General features: G+C 37.8%; 1 protein-coding gene across 8 annotated transcripts in view; it reads right to left on the reverse strand.

Annotated features, from left to right (window-relative positions):
- ANKRD44 (ankyrin repeat domain 44) overlaps positions 1–21,423 on the reverse strand; it is a 319,631-nt gene that overhangs the window by 64,204 nt on the left and 234,004 nt on the right. The gene's annotated exons all lie outside the window — the stretch shown is intronic.

The following is a 21,423-nucleotide window of genomic DNA, read 5'->3' on the forward strand; positions in this document are numbered from 1 at the left end:
TTAACATGCCAAAAGAATTACCAAAGGTTCTGATAATTTCACAAATAGTTGCACAGCTTGAACTGTAACTTGGCTTTGCTTTGCTCTTTCTTTCCTGCATTTCCATGGAGGCAATAGGAAGACAGAGCAACCTTATCAGTGGGAGGTACAAATTTGTCTTAGTTGCTTTCACACTAATCTTCTCTTAGCTGAGTAGATAGGAGCTCTTCTTCTTCTTTTTTTTTCTTTCCTTTCTAAATGCTGATTAATTCTGTCTTCATTTTACTTTCCTTCCTCTATTTCAGTAAAGAAGTTGTACAACTCCGCTACCGTAACTTGGTCAGGTTACAGCCATCTAAACTACTCTGAAGGCATTTTATTTTTTAACGGGACCGAACCATTAACAACAGAGACTCTAAAATCCTCCTCCATAATTCTGAGAAGCCCACCTGTGTTGTTGCGTTTATTTCTACCCCTGTTTTCATTTTCTATAGCAGGTAGCCTAAAAGCATCATCAGTAGGAGGCAGAAAGAGCTGAAACTTGAGGTCCTTGTCTTCCTCCTCCAACGACAGGCTTGGAAGCTTACTCTTCTAAATAGTGCTGGTTACTCTGAGAAGCTTAACTTTCCTTTAAAACAAACTTCTAAGTTTTGACAACTTTTTCTTCCCATTGATGTTTAAAATTATAATTTTTAAAAAACTGAAGTATATTTGACATCCACTGACTTCTAAAATATAAGTTTTTAAAATACGATACACTCAGGAAAGCGTGCCTTATCTAACATGGTGCCTGACTCCTAAGACAGTATCTGTCCCACAGAAAGTCTTCAATAATTTTGCTTTAATCCATGAATTTAAAAAAATGAAAGAGCTATAAATGAATCTTTAAATCCAGTCAAGAAACCCCAAACAAAAAACAAAAACAAAAAGAAAAAAAAAATGTGGTCCCTAATCCTTAATGGCAAAAGCCAGAGGTAATCAGTAACATTTTAGTATGTGCTAACCTAGTCATACAACTGCCCATAACACACATAAGTCATGATGTATGTATTATCTTATAACTCTTCTTTTTTGTGCTTAATATATAGTGAATATTTTTGTATACATTAAATATTCTTTTGCAATGTCATTTTCATGGCTATATCACATTCTAATAAATCAGTGCAATCATGTCTCAGTAATTTAACTTTCTTCCCTATTTTTGAACTTTTAGGTTGTCCCCTTTTTGGCTTTATTATTATTGATATTAACAGCTGTGGACATTTGTGTGGCTGAATCCTGATGAATATTCATGAAGATTTCCTGATATTAAACTGCAAAAAGCAGAATAATAGTATCTTGATTTGTCATTGTCAAAATTGTTTGGTAATTTAAATCAATTTCGAGGGGTAGCCTAAGGTACATGCCTGCAGACATGCTAGCTGGGTCCCAGTTTATTATTTCCAACACTATTCACCCCGATCTGACTTTATATTTTCGAGGCTCATCAAAACAGTTACTCTCCAAGGAGCTGGTTACTGAACCCTCAAAGAGAGCAGGAAACTTGTTTCTCCTTCATTAAAAATAGCTCCATGGGTACTTCCAGCTGTTCTTTCATGCCCAGCTGGAGTAGTATACATGTCTTTCAATTATTTTTCTAGCAGCAAGCACATTTTCCAAAATGAATCTTGTACTCTTATAACTTCTCAAATCTTTACTGTGCTCATTCTAAATAAGTGAAGTAAAATATGAATTGATCCATAGTTAAACTAAAAGAAACATAACCTGGTCTTTTCCACTATTAAAAAAAAAAGGAATTTCAAGTTGCAAGAAAGAAATGAATAAAAAGATAACCTTTATTTATTTTTTTAAAGTATTTATGGCTATCTATGAAGTAACTATCTCTAAAAGACTATTAAAATTTTCTTTAAATACTTATCTCCAGTTGGTAAATAAAGTATCTAGAATTGCTATTTTTTTTAAAGATTTTATTTATTTATTTGAGAGAGAATGAGATAGAGAGAGAGAGAGTACAAGAGGGGGGAGGGTCAGAGGGAGAAGCAGACTCCCTGCTGAGCAAGGAGCCCGATGCGGGACTCGATCCTGGGACTCCAGGATCATGACCTGAGCCGAAGGCAGTCGCTTAACCAACTGAGTCACCCAGGCGCCCTAGAATTGCTATTTTAAGATGATAACCAAAATGCAATCCTTTATAAATGTGAGTGGACACAAAATAATACGGCATCTATCTACTTGGATTTTAAAATTTAGACTTAACTATTCTAGGGAAATATACACATTGAATTCAGAGTGATCACTTGAGTAATTAAATGGTTTGTTCATTTTACTTATAACCACTGTAAATTAATGAAGAAAAATTTCTTATCTCATAGGGCTGGTGCCACAATGTTTCTAGTAATAACAGAGATACTCAGCATGCTTTATAGGAAGTTAGTAGAGAAGGACTTGGAACCTTTTCCAAAGGGGTCCTTGAGGGTGGGGTAAAGATAAGAGGTAAAAATCTGAGAGCGACTTTAGGGAATTTTTTAATGCTTATAACAAATGTCCTCTGGAACTAAAAAAATATCTGATTCTATGAGAAAACACAGACACACACACAATCTTTAGATATTTTTTGCTATTCCTTTAAAAACTCAAAATCTTGGGGTGCCTGGGTGGCTCAGTTGGTTAAACGTCTGCCCTTGGCTCAGGTCATGATCCCAGAGTCCTGGGATCGAGCCCCACATCGGGCTCTCTGCTCAGTGGGAGCCTGCTTCTCCCTCTCCCTGCCGCTCTCCCTGCTGTACTCTCTCTCTCTAATAAATAAATAAAATCTTAAAAAATAAAAACCTTTAAAAAATAAATAAAAATTTAAAAAAACCCTTAAATCTTAAATCTTACTTGTAGCTATATGAACAAGTATTTTATATGGCCTTCCTGCAAATTATGAAATAATTTATTTTGTATATTGTACTTTTCTAAATACACCTATTTTCATGTATCCAATCACTAAAGATTTTTCATCCTCTAAAAATTTATGTGCAAAGTATTTTTCCATAACCTTTACGAGTTCACAGGACCCCACTATGGAGGGTTACTGGGGACTTCTAAATATGTGCATGATTGCAAGAAACCCTTGTTCTATCCTGCTCTAAGACCCACACAGCCACATGCTAATATTGAAGTTCCATGCTATTAAGGGAACATTCTCACTGCTTTCTTAACCTTTTTATTTTCTTTTCAAATATGCCTCAAATTTTCATGCTTTATATACACCTTACGATAACCAGATGTTCTTCTGAATTACAACCTTAAGAATTTCACCTTAGCAAAAAAAAAAAAAAATCACCTTAGCAGTGATTTAATCAAGGAAAGAAAAATTTCTGGGGTGCTTTTTCTATTTTAACATAAACTACTCTTCCTCCTAAACTAATCCAGGAGGCTCTCTCTGTATCTTGGCCAGGATACTCCTTGACCACCAATAACAGAGCACTCACTGTACTTCTCTTCATTCCAAATCATTTGTTGCAGTTAACACCTTTCTCCCCAAATACTTTGGGCCCATTACATTTGAGCCTTCTTCTGTTGGCTAGCCACCAGGTTATTTTTTAAAATGTCTTGCCTACTGAAAGTTGTATAAATAAACCTTGGTTACTCCTAGCTGTGTTTGGGCTCTGCAAGGGCACAGCATTCTCAGAGGCAGAGCTGAGACCTGGGACAAGCACCTCCCTCCACGTGTAAAGTCATTCAAATGTCTGCCTTTCTTATCTTTAAAGTACTGATGATTCATAAACAGTAGGACCCAACCTTTTCAAAACCAGAAGCTTCTACCAAATCAAGCTATTAGGAGGTACCAGTTGGGTTAAATCAGAAAATGTGTTCGATCCACTGCTCCCCACATGGGCCTTCTGAATTATTTAACAGTAACTTTGTTGAGGAGATGAATGAACAGTACTAGCTTGGACTCCCAGCTAAATCTCCCCAATAAATAAATATCTACTGTATCTTACTGTCACCTCTGAGATGTGAATACTATTCTGTAGGCCAGAGGTTCTCGACAAGGATGACTGTAACCTCCAGGGGACATCTGGAAATGACTGGAGACGTTTTTGATTGTCAAAACTTCGAAGGGGGGTTGGTTGCTATTGGCACCTAGTGAGCAGAGGCCAAGGATGCTACTAAACATCCTACATACTCAAGATAGCCCCCCACAATAAAAGATTATCTTATTCAAAATGTTAATAGTGCCAAGGTTGAGAAATCCTGCTTTAAGAAAATGAAACAAAAGTAGATAAGAGAAAATTATTCCCTCTGAACCTTTGGAAAGGTTTACCACCCAGGCAGTATAGAGCTCTGACTTAGAACTTCATAACAGGAAGACAAATTGCCAAACAGAAGGCCCATGATGGCAGCACCCCAATATATTCTTTTTTTTTTTAAAGATTTTGTTTATTTATTTGACAGAGAGAGACACAGCGAGAGAGGGAACACAAGCAGGGGGAGTGGGAGAAGCAGGCCTCCCGCCGAGCAGGGAGCCCGATGTGGGGCTCGATCCCAGGACCCTGGGACCATGACCTGAGCCGAAGGCAGACGCTCAACCGACTGAGCCACCCAGGTGCCCCAGCACCCCAATATATTCTTATAAAGGAGTTTAGTAAACATGAATCCAGAATGTATAGACTAAGTTCCAGAGAAAATATCATCATCAACTTGATGGTGTTCGTAGCTCATGAGAAACCCATCCTTCACATTCGACCACATAGAAAATTTGTGAATTGAATAAAGAATAAAATAGAAAACAGATGCTACCCAAGCCATCTAAATTAAGTATAGCCTTTTTTGATCCTTTTTAAATCTTCTCTTGTTTTGGGAAGTGTTGAGCTTGGGGGATAGGGTACAAATAAATATCTTTAGTATTGTGTCAGGGTTGTGATACCCGAGAAAACCTCCAGCCATTTTCAGATTTTAATCATCTTACCCACATTACAGATGCAGGCTATCTGGCAGATGCTCAGAGGAAAGAACCTTATCAGTCCTCAGCATCTAATTACTTATCTTAGAGAAAATTAGGCAAGATTCCAAGTCTACAGAAGACTCATGTTCTGTCGGGAGTTATTAATTACAAGCAGACATAAGAAGCATTAATTTGTTTTGGTAATCATGCCAGGGTGTGTACAGCTCTGCCAAAAAGCACAGGAAGTGGAGATTAGAGAGAAGGTGAGCTGCTCGGCTCAGCTGGTAAAGGGGGGATTAAAACCAGATGGCCCCAATTTGTCTCTTTTAGCCAAGATCCAAATAAAAAATTCCTTGCACTGAAGTTTAAGTTAAATTCATGCCTGACTGCCCCACTCCTGAATAAGAATCTAAATTAATTCCTTCTTTATGATTTCCAGGTTTGTTGTTATTGTTGTTTTGAAGACCTTAAGATAGTTAAAGCATACTCTGGCATATGAACACACATCCACACACATTTGCATACATGTGGGATTAAAGACTGGAAGAAAATAGACCAAAATTTAAACAGTGGTTATCTTTGTATGGTGGAATTATATGGGATTTCAATTTTCTTTTTATATTTCTATGATGTTTCCGAAATTTTTACAATTAAGCACATATTATTTATAATCAGAAAATGACTTGGAATAGGGTAGTTAATTATACCCCTCCCATCTTTCTATTCCATTCCCTAACTATACTCTAGTTCTACCAATACCGCTGTACTTTAAATATTGACATGAGTACTTATGTTGAAAATGGGTGAATACCCAATCATAGATACTAATCAGATCAAAATCTCACCCGGTATTACCAATTTATACAGCTGTCGGTATAACATATTGCTAATGGGTAACATGTTAACATGTTGCTCAAGAACTAGTTTAGCAAGGACTTCTCAAATTCCATCTTCCACAATATACAGATCTTCATATTCTGGCAACATATAGGTAGAGGGAAAGAAAAAAGGACAAAAGATATATCAGGTCACAACCAGGCCAGCTGTAGGACATATTGAATATCTAAGGCTCAAACCTTGAAACGGATTTGAAATACAATTATGTTGAAGCTCAATGTCTAAAGTTATATGCAATCTATACATTTAATGAAATTCCTTGACAAACTGATAACATAAGGTACCTGAGGTTGGCCCAAGTGAAACACAAAAAAATTCCTACAATACATGAAGTATTTCGTGGCCAATAAAGAATTGAGAGAAAGTGTTTGTCCTCCTATGATGCTAAGAAAACTCAAATGGTTGAACTTATGTGTATCAAAGCAAGTGCTGACAACTCCACCTCAATAAAAACTGTCATCAACCAATTCCAGTTCAAAGGCAGAGCCACATCAAACATTAATAGCTACTACCATTGGAAAGAAACACATCCTCTTAAAATGAAAGTCTAGATAGTTAAGCAAAAGGATAATGAAAGTCCAGATGAGTAGAAAATGAAGAAGATCCTTGTGTCTACCACTCAGGTAATGAGATTGTCTTGATGTAAGTCAGTAAGTGAGAAATAAATTAGGCCCACAATGATACTGGAAGCAGTTAATTGAACTCGTCCACTAGCTACTTCCAGTTCCTCGTTATTAAACACTGGGGAATTTCTGTTTGACATACAAGTTTCCTGATGAGTATAAGGTCGTATGGATATTCCCAGGGCTCTTCTCAAATAATAGTTCTAGTAACTCTTTGGTTAAAGCACCACTTATAGAATACCTTTTGTACGGATGCTATAGTAGTAGATGTTCTGAGGCCAGAGAATATGGAAAAGATACAGTCCCAGGTAGCATCAACCTGAGGCAGACCTGGGAAAACAGGTAATTCTCTGGACCAAGGATCCTTCACCCACTCAATACTCTTACGCTGGCCTTTGGCCATTCAAGTTCTCCCTCACAGAGTAAAATTTATCGGTCCTATTTCTCATTCTCTTAAGCTTTTGCTCTCTCTGAGCTAAGATACCAGCAGGTAGTAATATGTTTCCTCCAAGGAAAGTAATTTTTGGTTTAACAGAAAAACAATACCTTGACCCAGAGGACTCACTTAATAGCAAGAATTTTATGTGACCAGCACACGAGTCAAGAAACACAACATTACTAGGAATTCAGAAGTCCTTCCAATGCCTCCTTATCATTAACCCCTTCCAAGAGTAACCACTATTCTGACTTCTAACACCAGAGATCAGTTTTGCTCATTTTTGAGCCCTTTTTAAGTGGTATCATAAAGAATGTATTCTTTTGTATCTGATTTCTTCAACTCAACATTATGTATGTGAGATTAATCCATGTTCATAAGTGTAGTTGTAAATCACTCATTCTCTACTTGCTTTGTAGTATGTCACTGTAAATACACTATGATATATTTTACTGTTCTACTGTGGAACAGCATTGGGTAATTACCAGTTTGGGGTTGTTACAAATAGCCCTTCATGAACATTTTTTGTGTGTCTTTTGGTAATCAGATATACATATTTCCATTGGGTATATACATAGGTGTAGAATTGTTGGGACATGGGAATGCATAGCTTTAGCTTTAACAGATCCTGCCAAACAGTTTTCTAAAGTGATTTTATAATTCCGCTTCCACTTAGGATTTTGAAAGCTGCAAAAGCACATTGCTTCTATCCTAACAGTAAGGAAAAACATAGCCTACAAAATCATAACTTTTCCTGAGCTCATCAGAGAGCTGAGGTTGCAAGGCATCTAAGTAAACTGAATTACAAGCAGGAAGAAGACTATCCAAGGAGAGATGGGACACATGAACCATTTCATCTATGGCAGAGCATGGATGAAAGTTGTGACCTCCATAAAAAAGCAGATAAGAAGTTACCAACTCAAAATGTTCATGAATTCTTAAAGGCCAAGCCATCTTTTAGAATAGTTAGGAACCTTAGACAGAAAGACAGTTTGCACTCAGCTTGGAAGCTCTTTACTATGAGTCTCCAGTGGGTGCTCATGAACAAGACTGGGCACAGGGTGGCGGACCCCGGAGAACTCCCCTCAGTGGAGCAGGTACGGAGGAGGTGATTGGCTACTGCTCCCAGACAAGCAGGAAGCACTGCCTATTTCCTTGAATCCTTCTCTCATAAAAAGCAAAAGCCTTAAGCCATTGGGATAGGGGAAACAACCCTTCCATACCTAGGACCCAGGCAATACACCATTACTTCTGGTGAAGGAACAGAAATAAAAGCAATCTCCTTGTAAAGGTAGAGTAGAAGCAAAAACCCTCTACTCCTGGGGAGGGCAGAAAATCCTTTCAGGCCTGCATCTTATACTTATAAAAAGCAGAGTTCTGCTACTAGGCTAAGAAGGGCAGGATCTCTCTTCTACTCTAAAATCACCATGGATACAAGGCAGAGTTTGTCACAGGGTAAGGGGGCAGGAATGCTGAGAAAGCCCACCCCTTGAGACCCAGGTGCACAGGATTGCTTAACACTGAGGCTGAACCTGGGCAACAGAGAGCCCCCACAACAAGCCTAGTACCAAGTAACAAGCAATAGCAATGTAGTGCTGGGAAAGAGGCGAGAGCATGGAGAAGGACCACTTCTGTGGAATGGGCATGCAGGGACATCGAAAGATGAAAGTGAGGCACGAACACCAAGCAAAACCTTCCGCACCTCAGGACAAGGTAGCAAGAGCCCATTCCACAGGAATGTGAAGCCTCTGATGGACTGAAGATGCAACAACAAAACTCAAAACCCCTCAGCTCTGTTACACCCCATACTAACACTGAGAAGAGGAGGGCTACCCATTTCCAGCTGTGAATATTATTTACTTCAGTCTCTGCTGTTTTTCCACACAAAACTCCAATTACTCATTCCAAAACTATGAGAGACATAAAAAATCAAGGAAAAAAAAAAAAAAACCCAACCTATTTTCAAGAGATAAAGCAATATAGTATAAGACTCAAAGATGGATGACCCAGATGGGGGAATCATCAGTCATTGGCTATAAAATACCTAGGATTAACATGTGAAATGATTCAGTAAAAAAGGTAAAAAAAATTAAGTATGAACAAACAGGGAATTTCAGCAGAGAGATAAAAACTATAAAAAGAGTTAAATGGAAATACTAGAAAAAAAATTGTACCAGAGGTGAAGAATTCCTTTGACAGAGTCACCTGCAGACTGAATACCATGGAAGAAAAAACCAGTGAACTTGAAAATAGGTCAACAGAAATGATCCAAATGGAAACACAGAGTATAAAAAAATAGTGAAAGGAAAAATATAACAAAGCATCAAGAACTACTCAAGCAGTGTAACATATGTGTAATTAGAGTCCTAGAAGATGAAGAAAGCCAGCAAAATGTCTGAATTTTCCAAAATTAAAAAGAAAAAGATATCAAACCACACATCCAAGAAATCCAGGGAACTTCAAGCAGGATAAATGCCAAAGTGGGGAAAATATACCTACAGATATGCTAGCCAAACAGCTGAAACCCACAGTTAAAGAGAAACTCTTTAAGATAGCCAGAGGGAAAAAAAGAAACATTATATTCAGAGGAACAAAGAATTACAGCAGATTTCTCATCAGAAATTATACAAACTAGAAGACCATGGAGTGACATTATTAAGGTACTGAAATAAAAAAGTTGTCAATAAAGCATTCTATAACCAATGAAAATCTCTTTCAAAATGAAGGCCAAAATAGTAATAATAATAATGATATTGATAATAATAATAAGGAGGAGGAGGAGAAGGGAGCAGCCATGACGACAGTGGTCCTACTCTCAGCAGCAGTATATGAGAGTTATCCCTGTTCCACATCCTTACCAATACTTGGTATTTTCTTTTTCATTGGCCATTTTGGTGGGCATGAAGTTGAGGCATAATGTGGTTAACGGAAAAATGGCTCCCCAAAATGTCCACATTCTAGTTACCAGAACCTGTGAACATATTATCTTATATGGCAAAAGAGAATTTACAGATGTGACCTTAAGATGGGAGTATTGTGGATTATCTGGGTGGACCTAATCTAATCACAGGAGCCATAAAAGTGGAGAACCTTTCCCAGCTGTAGTCACAGACACATGTGACAATGGAAGAAGTGTCAGAGAGATGCAACATTGCTGGCTTTGAAAACAGAGGAAGAGGAGGAAAAAAAACAAGGAATTAGGGTAGCCCCTAGAAGCTAAAAAGAAAAGGAAATAGATTCTTCCCCAGAGCTTCCAGAAAGTAATGCATGCTATCCACATCTTTATTTCAGTGCAATGAGACCTGTGTTGGACTTCTAACCTACAGAACTGTAAAGTAATAAATCTGTGTTGTTTTAAGGCACCAAATTTGGGGTAATTTGTTACAGCAGCAACAGAACACACATACATACACTTGCGGTTCTAATTTGCATTTCCTTAATGGCTAATAGAGTTGAGCAATTTTTCGTGTTTACTAGATATCCTTTTTTATGAAGTGCCTGTTCAGATTTTTTGTCCATTTTTCTATTGGTTGCTTATCTTTTTTTTATTGGTTGTTAAGGTTTCTTTATATATTCTGTAAGAGTTATTTATATATTCTGCTCATTCATATGAATGTATTGCACGCTGAAGCTTGCCTTTATACTCTCTTAGTGGTGTCTTTTAATGAAGAAAAATTTTAATGTTAATATATTTTTATCTACCTTTGCTCCAGCATCATACTGTTTTCATTACATTAGCTTTTATAATAGATTTTGATATCTGAAAGTGTAAGACTCCAGGTTTTTCTTTTTCTAGACTGCCTTATATAGTCTTTGCCCTTTGCATTTCCACACAAAATTTTAAATCAGCTTTTCAATTTACACACATATACAAAGCCCTACAGGGATTTTGATGAGTTGAAGAGAGTTATCTTTATAGTACTGAGTCTTTTAATTAGTGGAGAAAATATGTTTTTCTATTTATTAAAGCAGAATTCATTTTTCTCCATAATATATTATAGCCTTACAGTATGGGTACTTAATATTTTTTGCCATTGAAAATTATAATTTTTTGTAAGTGGTATCTTTTTAAAATTTCATTTTCTATTTGTTGTTAGCGGGATATAGAAAAAGAACTGATTTTTTAAAAAAATATTAACCTTGTATATCGTATGAGTAAGGGTATTTATTAGGTAGCCTCTCATTTTTCTCAATAATGTTTTGCAGTTTTTAAAATAATTTTCTTTTAAAAGATTTTATTTATTTATTTGAGAGAGAGAGACATAGCGAGAGAGAGAGCACAAGCTTCAGGGAGAGGAAGAAGCAGGCTTCCCACAGAGCAGGGAGCCTGATGCGGGGCTCGATCCCAGGACCCTGAGATCATGACCTGAGCCAAAGGCAGACGACTAACTGACTGAGCCACCCAGGTGCCCCTGTTTTGCAGTTTTTAAGAAAAGAGCGTTTTATATAATATTTTAGATGTAAATAGGAATGAAAGTATCTTTTGTAAATGGTGTATTTTTAAATTTTTATTTGTTTTTGTTAGTGATATATAGAAGTACAATTGCTTTTTGTGTGTTGACCTTATACTCTTACCAATCTGTCTCGAATTTTGTATATGGTATGAGATAGAAGAAAAAATTCATTTCTCCCTATATGTATATTCAATTATCCTACCACCTATCTTAATGTCTGTAGCATAATTATACCTGCAAAGTGGCTTTTGCCATGTGAGGTAACATATTCACAGGTTCCAGAAATTAGGGTGTGAACATCATTAGAGGGCCATTTGTCTACTATACTTTTTTTTTTTTTCTTCCCTTATTGCACCAACTAGGAGTTCCAGTACAATGTTGAACAGAAGGGGAGAGAGCAGGTATATTTGTCTTGCTCTCACTGTAAGGAAAAAAGCTGTCAATATTTCACAATTAAGAATGATGTTTGCCATAGATATTTTGCAGATAATCTGTATCAGATTAATGGAGTTGTTGTCTAGTCCTAGTGTGCTAGGATTTTTTCTTTTATCACAAATGGGCATTAAGCTTTACCAAATACTTTCCTCTACTGACTGAGATGTTTATCTGATGTTTTTCTCCTTTTTCAGTTAATGTGGTAAATTACCCTGATTAATTTTCTAATGCTACAATATTTTGCATTCCTAGAATACTCCCCTTCAATTGTGATTTATTATCTTTTTTAGTATATTGTTACACTTAATTTGCCAATATCTTGTTTAGAATCATCAGTACTTTTGGATGGAAGCTTTCAGTCTAAAAACTCTTTTTTGTTCTATCTTGAATGTAAGAACTGTAGATAATACTGAAATAAGAGTAAATCCTTTTCCTCAAGCATTTTATAATCTTTTGAAACTTGTCCACATTGGTCCAACCACATAACAGTTCTTTTTGCTCCTGTCTAAACTTTTTTGTGATTTCTTTATCTAAATGAAATGAAACATGTCTGGGGGTTGGGGTAAGAAAAAGAATCTGATAGGAACCACATATTTCCAACAGAGCAGTCCATTCATTTATTTTCAGCATTTTTGCCAGCTGGCAATATATGCTGAGTCCTTCAAGATGAACTGGGTCCGCTTTAGAAAGTGCCTATCTGCTACATTATATGTACTTAATAAATATGCAGTGACATTAACAATGATACCACCAGGTGGTGCCACTGTGGGTAATAGTCTGCTTTTTCATTCCAATAGTAAAGAATGTTTTCTTTCGAAGTACTATCTGGAAAAATCTCTTGGGGCTGCATACTAATAATTATCTACTCCTTCATCCCACCTCTGACACTGCAGGTCCCCAAAGTCACCAAATATTTAACTCAGTCTGGGCTCAAAGTGATCAGAGAAAAGCACTGGAGTTGAATTGGGGAACTCAAACAGGTGTTCTCTCTACTTTTAGCCGTGTCTTCTTAGCATTTTTCAGCATTGAATTGTTATTGCCGTGTGTTCTGCAAATGAAAGCCTTTTAAACAGAGAAAAGATACCATACAAGACGAAAAGAAATAGTGAATAATTTTAATGAAGGTCAGAAGCCCAGATGTGATGACAGTGGGTTTAATTTTTTTTTTACCTCCCAGGACAACATTAGTTCATTGATACAATGTGAATGATATCTACAAAGGCTTCAATTATAAAAGAGTCATATAAATGGGGCCTAATCACCACTGTAAGTGGGCATCTAAGACAAAAAGGCAGCAGGTCTCCTGGATTTCATACTATGTAAAATGTATTCAGTCCCCTGTCCATTACCCACATACCTATCAACAGAAGTACTCAACTGAGAGCTAATTCAGTTGAAGTTCTGCACTGCAAAACACTTGATTGCATTAAGTGACAGACATATTGAAATGTGACAAGTAGTCACCCTTGTAAAATATTCAGGGTCATGGCAATTATATGTACTCAATTCCACTTGCTGAACATATACAGTTCTTTGTGTATTACCAGGAAAAACAGTAATACTGGCCTCATGTTTCCATGGTGACTTCTGAAAGCAATTTTTAAATTTAAGAGTTACCTCTTTTAATCAACTATCATTTTCATCTAGATGATATTCGCAGGTTACCCTGACTTATATTTTCCTGTTAATTTACTTTCTGCCTCAGTGCAAGTGAAATTTGTTTGCCTAGGGCAAGAGAGGTTTTATTTAGGGGGTAGGTAGGTTGGAGAGGGATGTAGAAGCTGAGGGACATGGTAATCATATGGTAATATGATTAAAAACTGCAGAAAAAGATCTGAATACAAAAATTATTAATTTTTTAATAATTAAAAAAATTGTGCAATAGAAAAGGTATTCTGCATCAGAAAGGCATGTTGCTTACCTCAAAGCTGTGCAAACCAATGTCATGTCCCTTTGTACACCATTTTTATGTTAAATTACAGTATAAATTTCCCACTGTAAGCATCAATGAACATTTTAGTGATTCTAGTCCAATCGATCAAATATACAGCTTTAAAGAAAATTTCTAATGATTCAATTAAAGCTAATCTTGGTGGGCTTCTGAAACACTAGCTAACCACCACAGACTACTTCTAGCTAATGAACATTAAAAGAATTAGCACAGAGTCAAGTGAGTGGGTAAAGAAAGCTGTTATTATTTTAAGCAAAATTAAAACAGATGGGAGAGACTGACACACATGTATTCAGATATATGCCTGCCTCGCATTTAATCTTTTATGAATGGCTGATCCCAGATGGTGGTGGGATTCAGGAGCACAATTTGAGATACAGCATCCATTTTCCTACTCCAATGTATATATGAGTTTTATTTTTTCTATCCAGTGGGTAATACAAATACCATCAAAAGGAAAGAAACCTTTTGAAAGCAGGTTCTCTGATATTTTGGAAGTGAGGTGTTGATCAGTTTATCAGAGCAACTCTAAACATGTACCCGCATTCTCCATCATTCAATTCATTTCAGGTTTGGTCTCCTATTCCCACTCATACACATGGTGGGAGGCTGAAAGAAGAAAACTAGAGACAAACACAGCAAACACACTCTGCTGACAAGTGTCAGTGAATCTCTCATTAGTCACCAAACCCAGAAGGGGATGTGCCTTCCTCTGAACTCCCACAGCAAATCCCCTGTGCCTCTTCTGGAACGTCATATTTTATCTTGGGTAAGGATAAGAATAACAGAAATACGGAATTCTAACAAAGCAATAATGATAGTACTTTGTCACATATTTCCATACAGATTCCCATTACTGGATACTAAACTCCCAGATACAGCAGCTTCTTCATCCTTTAGGCTTGGCACACAGCACAGTGTCTGCCAGATCGGGGGAAGTGATTAAGATATATTAAGCAAAGATACAATAATAGCTGCTACTTATACCCATCCTATGCCATGCACTGTGCTAGACACTTCACTTACATTATTCCATTTAATCCTCAGAGCAACCTAATCCCTATTTGACAGATGAGGCAAGATATGAAGACGCATGGAAATGAACGAAGATGCTTAAAGACTTTGCAGGTAGGTAACAGCAGAGCTGGCATTCCCACCCAGGCCTGTGTGACGTGGGACCCCTGAACTTTCAACTCTACCAACAGCCCGGCCTCTGGCCCAGCCCCCATAGGCTCAGGCCATGAGCTGTAGCAGGAGAGGTTGAAAGAAATGATCAGCCACACTGATGGGGCGAGTGCTTGAGTGCAGACTCCATGCATTGGGCACAGCGCTGGCAGCCTCCCTGTCCGGACACTGGAGGATGGTGGTGGGAGCAGTGTCTTTCGTGGACATCTGGGTCTCAATGGCTTTTTGGAAGCTAATGGCAAGTACCACCATAGCAGGCATGAACAGGAGGGAAGGAAAATAGTGGATGTCCTGTAGCAGCCAAGACAAGTGCATTGAGCTCATGTGCAACATGTCGAAGGCTTTTCAGAATGAACTGGAGCCAAAGCTTGGATAGAATGGGAGGAGCTAGGGCCAGAGAAATAATTTGGGGATGATTATTTTAATTCTATTATTACCATATGGGGAGCTAGGAAATGTGAGTGACGTTTTGAGCCAATATGTATAAAGGACATATTTTACCTCCCATATTCCCATACCCCCACAGATTACAATCTCCTTGAAAATAATATCCATGCCTAATATATAGGTACGTCAGCTGTGGTTCTTAGCACATTGCCCTGTAATTTAGTCTGTGTCTCCCGAAACAACCATCCTAAAGGTAGCTAATGTAAGAAAAGTCACACCTTGGAAGTTGTCCCAGTGGACTACCAGATCGCTTCTCCTGGAATCTAGGAAAAACAGCGCTGGTGGTAAGGGCTTCTCTAACTCCCGGACAAGTTACAGAGAGTATTCTGATTGACAAGGCCCTGGGTCTGGAGTGCAGGAGCATATGTGGGGTCACCAGAGTTTGGGCTCACTGGCTTCTACTCAATTCCTTGATTTTAATTTTATACTCAGGAAGAAGACCACTGATCTTTATTCAGTTTGTAAAAACTGGAGCTCCTACTTGGAAGGGAACATAGCTATAGCAAATGACATGAATCCCTTGGACTTTTCACTGTAAATTAACAATGTTCTTGCTTGTCAGTCTCATAGGACTGACAAGGAGGACTAATAGCATTTATGAACTTGTAAAAGCTGATGTGTTGATCCTGATCTCCAACCTCACAAACTGTTAGGACTATTCTAAAGCCTGAAAAAGACCAGCGCACAGGAAGTACTAATTATGTATCATCTTTACTGTAATATTTCTTACACTTAAAAAAATATTTTTAAAGAGAGAATGATACCAAAAACATGCTACTTGTCCTAAATGACTGCTTTGGATTATTTCTCTATACAGTTTGTCTCACATCAATGTGAGGAATTGGAGATGCAAAGAAGATTGCTATTAACTAAAAAACCTTTATGGAATAAAAATTTTAATTTTTGTGTAAAATAATCATGTGTTTGGAAAACTTACAAATTTGGGGGGCACTGGGTGGTTCAATCAGTTAAGCCTTTGGCTCAGGACACAATCCCGGGGTCCTGGGATCGAGCCCTGCGCCGGGGCTCCCTGCTCAGCGGGAAGTCTGTTTCTCCCTCTCCCTCTGCCCCTCCACCCTGCTCGTGCTCTCTCTCTCACTCACTCTCTCTCTCTCTCAAATAAATAAATAAAATCTTCAAAAAAAAAGCTACAAATTTTTCCTAGAAAAAAAATTCTATGAAGTTGTGACTGTATTAAATTGGCCTTCCCAGTCACCAAGTGAATTTTATTGTTTAGTATTAACAAAACTACTTCCCAAGTGCTGAATGGCACAGAGTTTAACTCCAGTGATGTTACCACTTAGATTATAAATATCTGCTCATACAAGAAAATAAATCTCAGTTATTGCTCAGCGATTTGGTTTTTCTAAATATCCCTTTCAGCTGTTACAGATGGTTGAACCCCTGCACCCTCCTTTGGAATCTTAGAAAGGCTCTTTGTTCTTTGTGACTATCGTAACCTTATGACCTGAAGGCACAGGGGTTTGTCAGCTCTTATCCTGACTACACAACGCTCAGGCTTCTACATTTTCTGCTACTGAGTGAGGCTCAACACGAGAAGTGATTATTATAGGGACCTGATCTAGACTTCACAAATGACAAGTCTTTGGCAGCTGCTAAGGCTAAGGCATCTTTGACGAAACAATCTTGCTGGGAAGTCACTCCTCCCTCTGTCCCCCCAAACACCCCAGGCTGGAAGGAGTCATCCCTGGCAGCTGTCCCTAAAAGGAGAGTGAGGCCAGGCTGATGGCAGCTGTTACAGAGATACCGAACAGATTCCAGGAGGAAGGCTGGGTCCAAGTAAGAGTGCTTTTATGAAAATACATGGTAAGGTCCTGGGGTCAGCGCTGCAGTGGGATGTACTTAGAGCTATAGCTGAGGGTCATTTTACTTCTCACTAGGTGGGTCATGCTATAAGGTAGCTCTGCTCTCCTGACAGAAGAAGGAAAGGCACACTTGCAGTGAAGACAAGGCTTTCCAAAGATGACACAGACATAACTGTTACTGGTATTGTCCAAGGTCCTCCCGCTTTCCTTTGACAAAACCTAAGACTGTGTGCACATCTCAGTGATGTCCTGGTTGGATGTCATGTCTTAGCTGATGTGGAATTTAGATGTTCTGAGACAGCTTTATCTATCTTTCAGAGTGTGGAATTTGCCAGTCTTCCAGACAGTACCACATAATGGTTAAAAGCTTGAAACTGAGATTCAGATAAACATGGTTTGAGTCCTGGTTCTACATCACACCAGCTGTAAGACCCAGGGCAAGTGATTCAATTTCTTTGTACTTTAGGGTATGCACAATGTGAAATACACATAAAAATGGGGGTTCCTTCACAGTGTTGTTGTGAGAATTAAATGAGACGATGCAGGCACAGGGCCTAGGCCAACATGCTTGCAATAAATGTTCATTATTATGAGTTTACTAAAAACAGGGTTGTTAAATTTGTCCTCCATGAGAAGGCTTTTTTTTTTAAGAGAGGGCGGGAGGGAGAGAGAGAGGAAGAGGTGGGAAGAGGGGCAGAGGGAGAGAGAGAATCTTAAGCAGACTCTAAGCCCAGCACAGAGCTTGACACAGGGCTCAATGTCATGACCCTGAGATCATGACCTGAGCCAAAATCAAGAGTCGGTGCTTAACAGACTGAGCCACCACAGGTACCCTGAAAGGCTTTGAAAGAAGTAGGGTTTTGTTTTGAGGGATTGGTTCTTTCAAGGAATGAAGCTCTGATGACTTTTTATCATTGTTCGTTCCATGAACTCTGGTGCCACAAAGTTCAGAGTGTCTCTCATTTTTCAGATCTTCCTCAATTTCTTCCATCAGCATTTAGTACTTTCAGCAGATGAGTCCCATATTTCATTTTTTTGGCAGTTGTGAATGCTATTATATCTTTAATTTGATGTCACGTGTTCATTCCTCCTATATAACAATGCAACTGATTTTTGTTATGCTTACTTTGTATCCTGTGACCTTGCTATACTATGAGTTCTAGGAGTTTTTTTCTTGATTCCTTGGAATTTCCTCTGTAGACAATCATGTTATCTGCAAATAGGGAGTTTTAGTTTTCCCCTTCTGATCTTTATGCCTTTTATTTCCTTTTCTTGCTTTTTTTTGATCTGGCTAGCACTTTCAGCACCACGTTGAATAAGAGTGGTGAAAGCAGACATCCTTGCCTTTTCCCCAGGTTTAGGGGGAAAGCATTCAGTCTTTTACCATTATGTATAATGTTAGCTATTCTTTATGAAGTTGTTAGATGCTTTTTATCAAATTGAGAAACCCCCCCTCTATTCCTATTTTTCTGAGAGTTTTTTAAAAAAAATCTATTCAAGATGTTGAATCTATTCAAGGTGTTGAGCTGTCATAATTTTCCATGTTGTTTGACAAAATCATGTGATTTTTTTTCTTCTTTTTTTGTGATTTTCCTTCTTTAGCCTATTAATATGGTGAATGACGTTGATTTTCAATTATCAAAATAGGCTTTCCCCATGATGATCCCACTTGGTCATGATATATAATTCTTTGTATATGTTACTGAATTCTATTTTTTAATATTTTATGGATTTTTGCATCTATATTCATGAGAGGTATTGGTTTATATTTCTGTGTCTTTGTTTGGTTTTGGTGTCAGGGTATTAACTTCATAAATGAACTGTATGGTGTTCCCTTCTCTTCCATTTTTGCAAAAAACATTTTGCAGAATTGGTATTAATTCTTTAAATGTTAGGTAGAATTCTCCAGTGAAATCAGGACCTGGATACTTCCTTTGGGAGAGTTTTAAAATCCAATTTTCTTTCTTTTAAGATTTTTAAATTTATTTGTCAGAGAGAAAGCATCACAAGCAGGGGGAGTGGCAGGCAGAGGGAGAAGCAGGCTCCCCGCTGAGCAGGGAGCCTGATGTGGGACTCGATCCCAGGACCCTGGGATCATGACCCGAGCCGAAGGCAGATGCTTAATAACTGAGCCACCCAGGCGTCCCTAAAATCCAATATTTTAAGTAGTTACAGGGCTATGCAAATGATCCATGTTATATTGGGTAAATTGTGGTAATTTGTGTTTTATGATTAATTGATCCATCTCACCTAAGTTGTCAAATTTATGTGTGTAGAGCTATTCACAATATTCCTTTATTATCCTTCTGATGTGTGAAAGGTCTCTAGTACCATCCCATTTCATTCCTGATACTGGGAATTTGTGTCTTCTCTCATGCATGCTCTCTCTCCCTCTCTCTTTTTCTCTCTCTCTTTGGGTCAGTCTCAGTAGAGGTTTGTCAATTTATTAATCTTTTCAGAAGAACCAGATTTTTAAAAATTTATTTTCTCCATTATTTTTCTGTTTTCAATTTTATTTATTTCTGCTCCCATCTCTATTATTTCCTGTTTCTGCTTATTTGGACTTTATTTTGTTCTTCTTTTTCTAGACTGAGGCGTGGAAACTTAGATTGACTTGAGACTTTTCCTCTTTTCTACTGTAAGCATTTAGAGCTATAAATTTTCATCTGTGCTAATCTAACTGTAACCCCAAATTTGGTTTGTTGCATTTTTCTTTTCATTCAATTCAATGTATTTTTTTGGAATTCCCTTGAGATGATTTTCTTTGACCCATGGATTATTTAGAAGTCTGTTATCTGATTACCAAGCACTGGAGATTTTTCCTGGTATGTTTCTGTTACCGATTTCTAGCTTTATTCCATTGGGGTAGGAGAACACACTCTATATGATTTAAATTTGTTTACATTTGTTGAGGTTTGTTCAATGGTTCAGGATATCTTGGTGAATGTTCCATGGGCACTTAAAAATATTCATTCTGCTTTTATTAGGTAGAGTGTTGTATAAATGTCAGTTAGATCCTCTTGGTTGATAGTATTATTGAGCTGTTCTATATGATTGATGATTTTCTGTCTAGTTGTTCTATCAGTTACTGAGAGACAAGCGCTAGAGTCTCTATAATTGTGGATTTCTCTTTTCAGTTCAATTGGTTTTGGTTTCACATAAATTACAGTTCTGTTGTTTGGTGCCCATACATTTAGGACACTCTCCTTCAATGGGTTCCAGTCTTTACTGGGCTGCCTTCCCAGCATCTTCTCCTTGGGCTCCAAATTATACTACCCTCCTGCCCCACTCAGGCCTGCCCAATGGGTTTTTAACTGAATAGGAAGGAAAGAAAGAAGGAAGGAAAAAAAGGGGGAGGGAAGAAAGGCCAGATTAAATTTTTTAGGATTTTAAAATATATTCTCTTTAAGAAATCTTCCTTTCTCCTACATCATTGAGCCTTAGAAGCTCCCATACCAAGAGCAATAATTCCCCTTCTTTGAGGTCCCTAGTGCTCACTATCCATCTGGAAGAACTTACAGAAAATGTGTGTATGTGTGTGGGGGGTGAGTGTATGTAATTTTAATTTGGTGGATGTCTTGGTATCAGTTTGACACATTAGTATAGCTTTTCAGATCTTGAGGAACAAAAAAAATGGAGGGGATACTGCAATAAAACGAGTTGGTGCTGGGAAGTAATCAAATCTAAAGAAAAGGCCAAACCCCAGAAAAGTAAATTTTCATTTCTTCTCTCACCTGTGTCTCTTCTATAAAATACCTCCCTAACAGGACAGTCACCATAATAGTATAAACTAGTATTTAAGTTTTAACACTAAGTCAGGCTTAATCATTCATAAGTGTATTTCATTTGTTCAACAATTTGGGTACCTGATAAGTGCCTGGCATTACTAGAACCTCTGTCTTATAAAGTTGGTATTTAAATCCACATATAGGTAAAGGATAATAGTTTATTCTTCCTTTGAGCTTGGCATTAGTCTTTCCTAAAACAATGTTTCTAAGTGTGTGACTTTGTATTGAACCGATGAGTCACGGGGTATAATCGCACACTAACTTTATTCTGCTTTTCCCAATACCAGGTCCAATCTCCGGTAGGAGGCTACTTCTTTTCCTGCCACCTCGGATAAAATCTCCAGCTAATAATAAAAAGTTCTCTGGGCACTTCAGTTACAAGTATAACTTCTTATCAATAAGTAGTACGTCTACTCCAGCGCAGTAATCACAAACTCTGAATGCTGTTTAACGTTGAAGCTTCTCTCTG

Source organism: Mirounga angustirostris, unplaced genomic scaffold (genome assembly GCF_029215605.1).
Source record: "Mirounga angustirostris isolate CCGP_5_RB_7025 unplaced genomic scaffold, mMirAng1.0.hap1 SCAF_3, whole genome shotgun sequence".
Lineage (NCBI taxonomy): Eukaryota > Metazoa > Chordata > Mammalia > Carnivora > Phocidae > Mirounga > Mirounga angustirostris.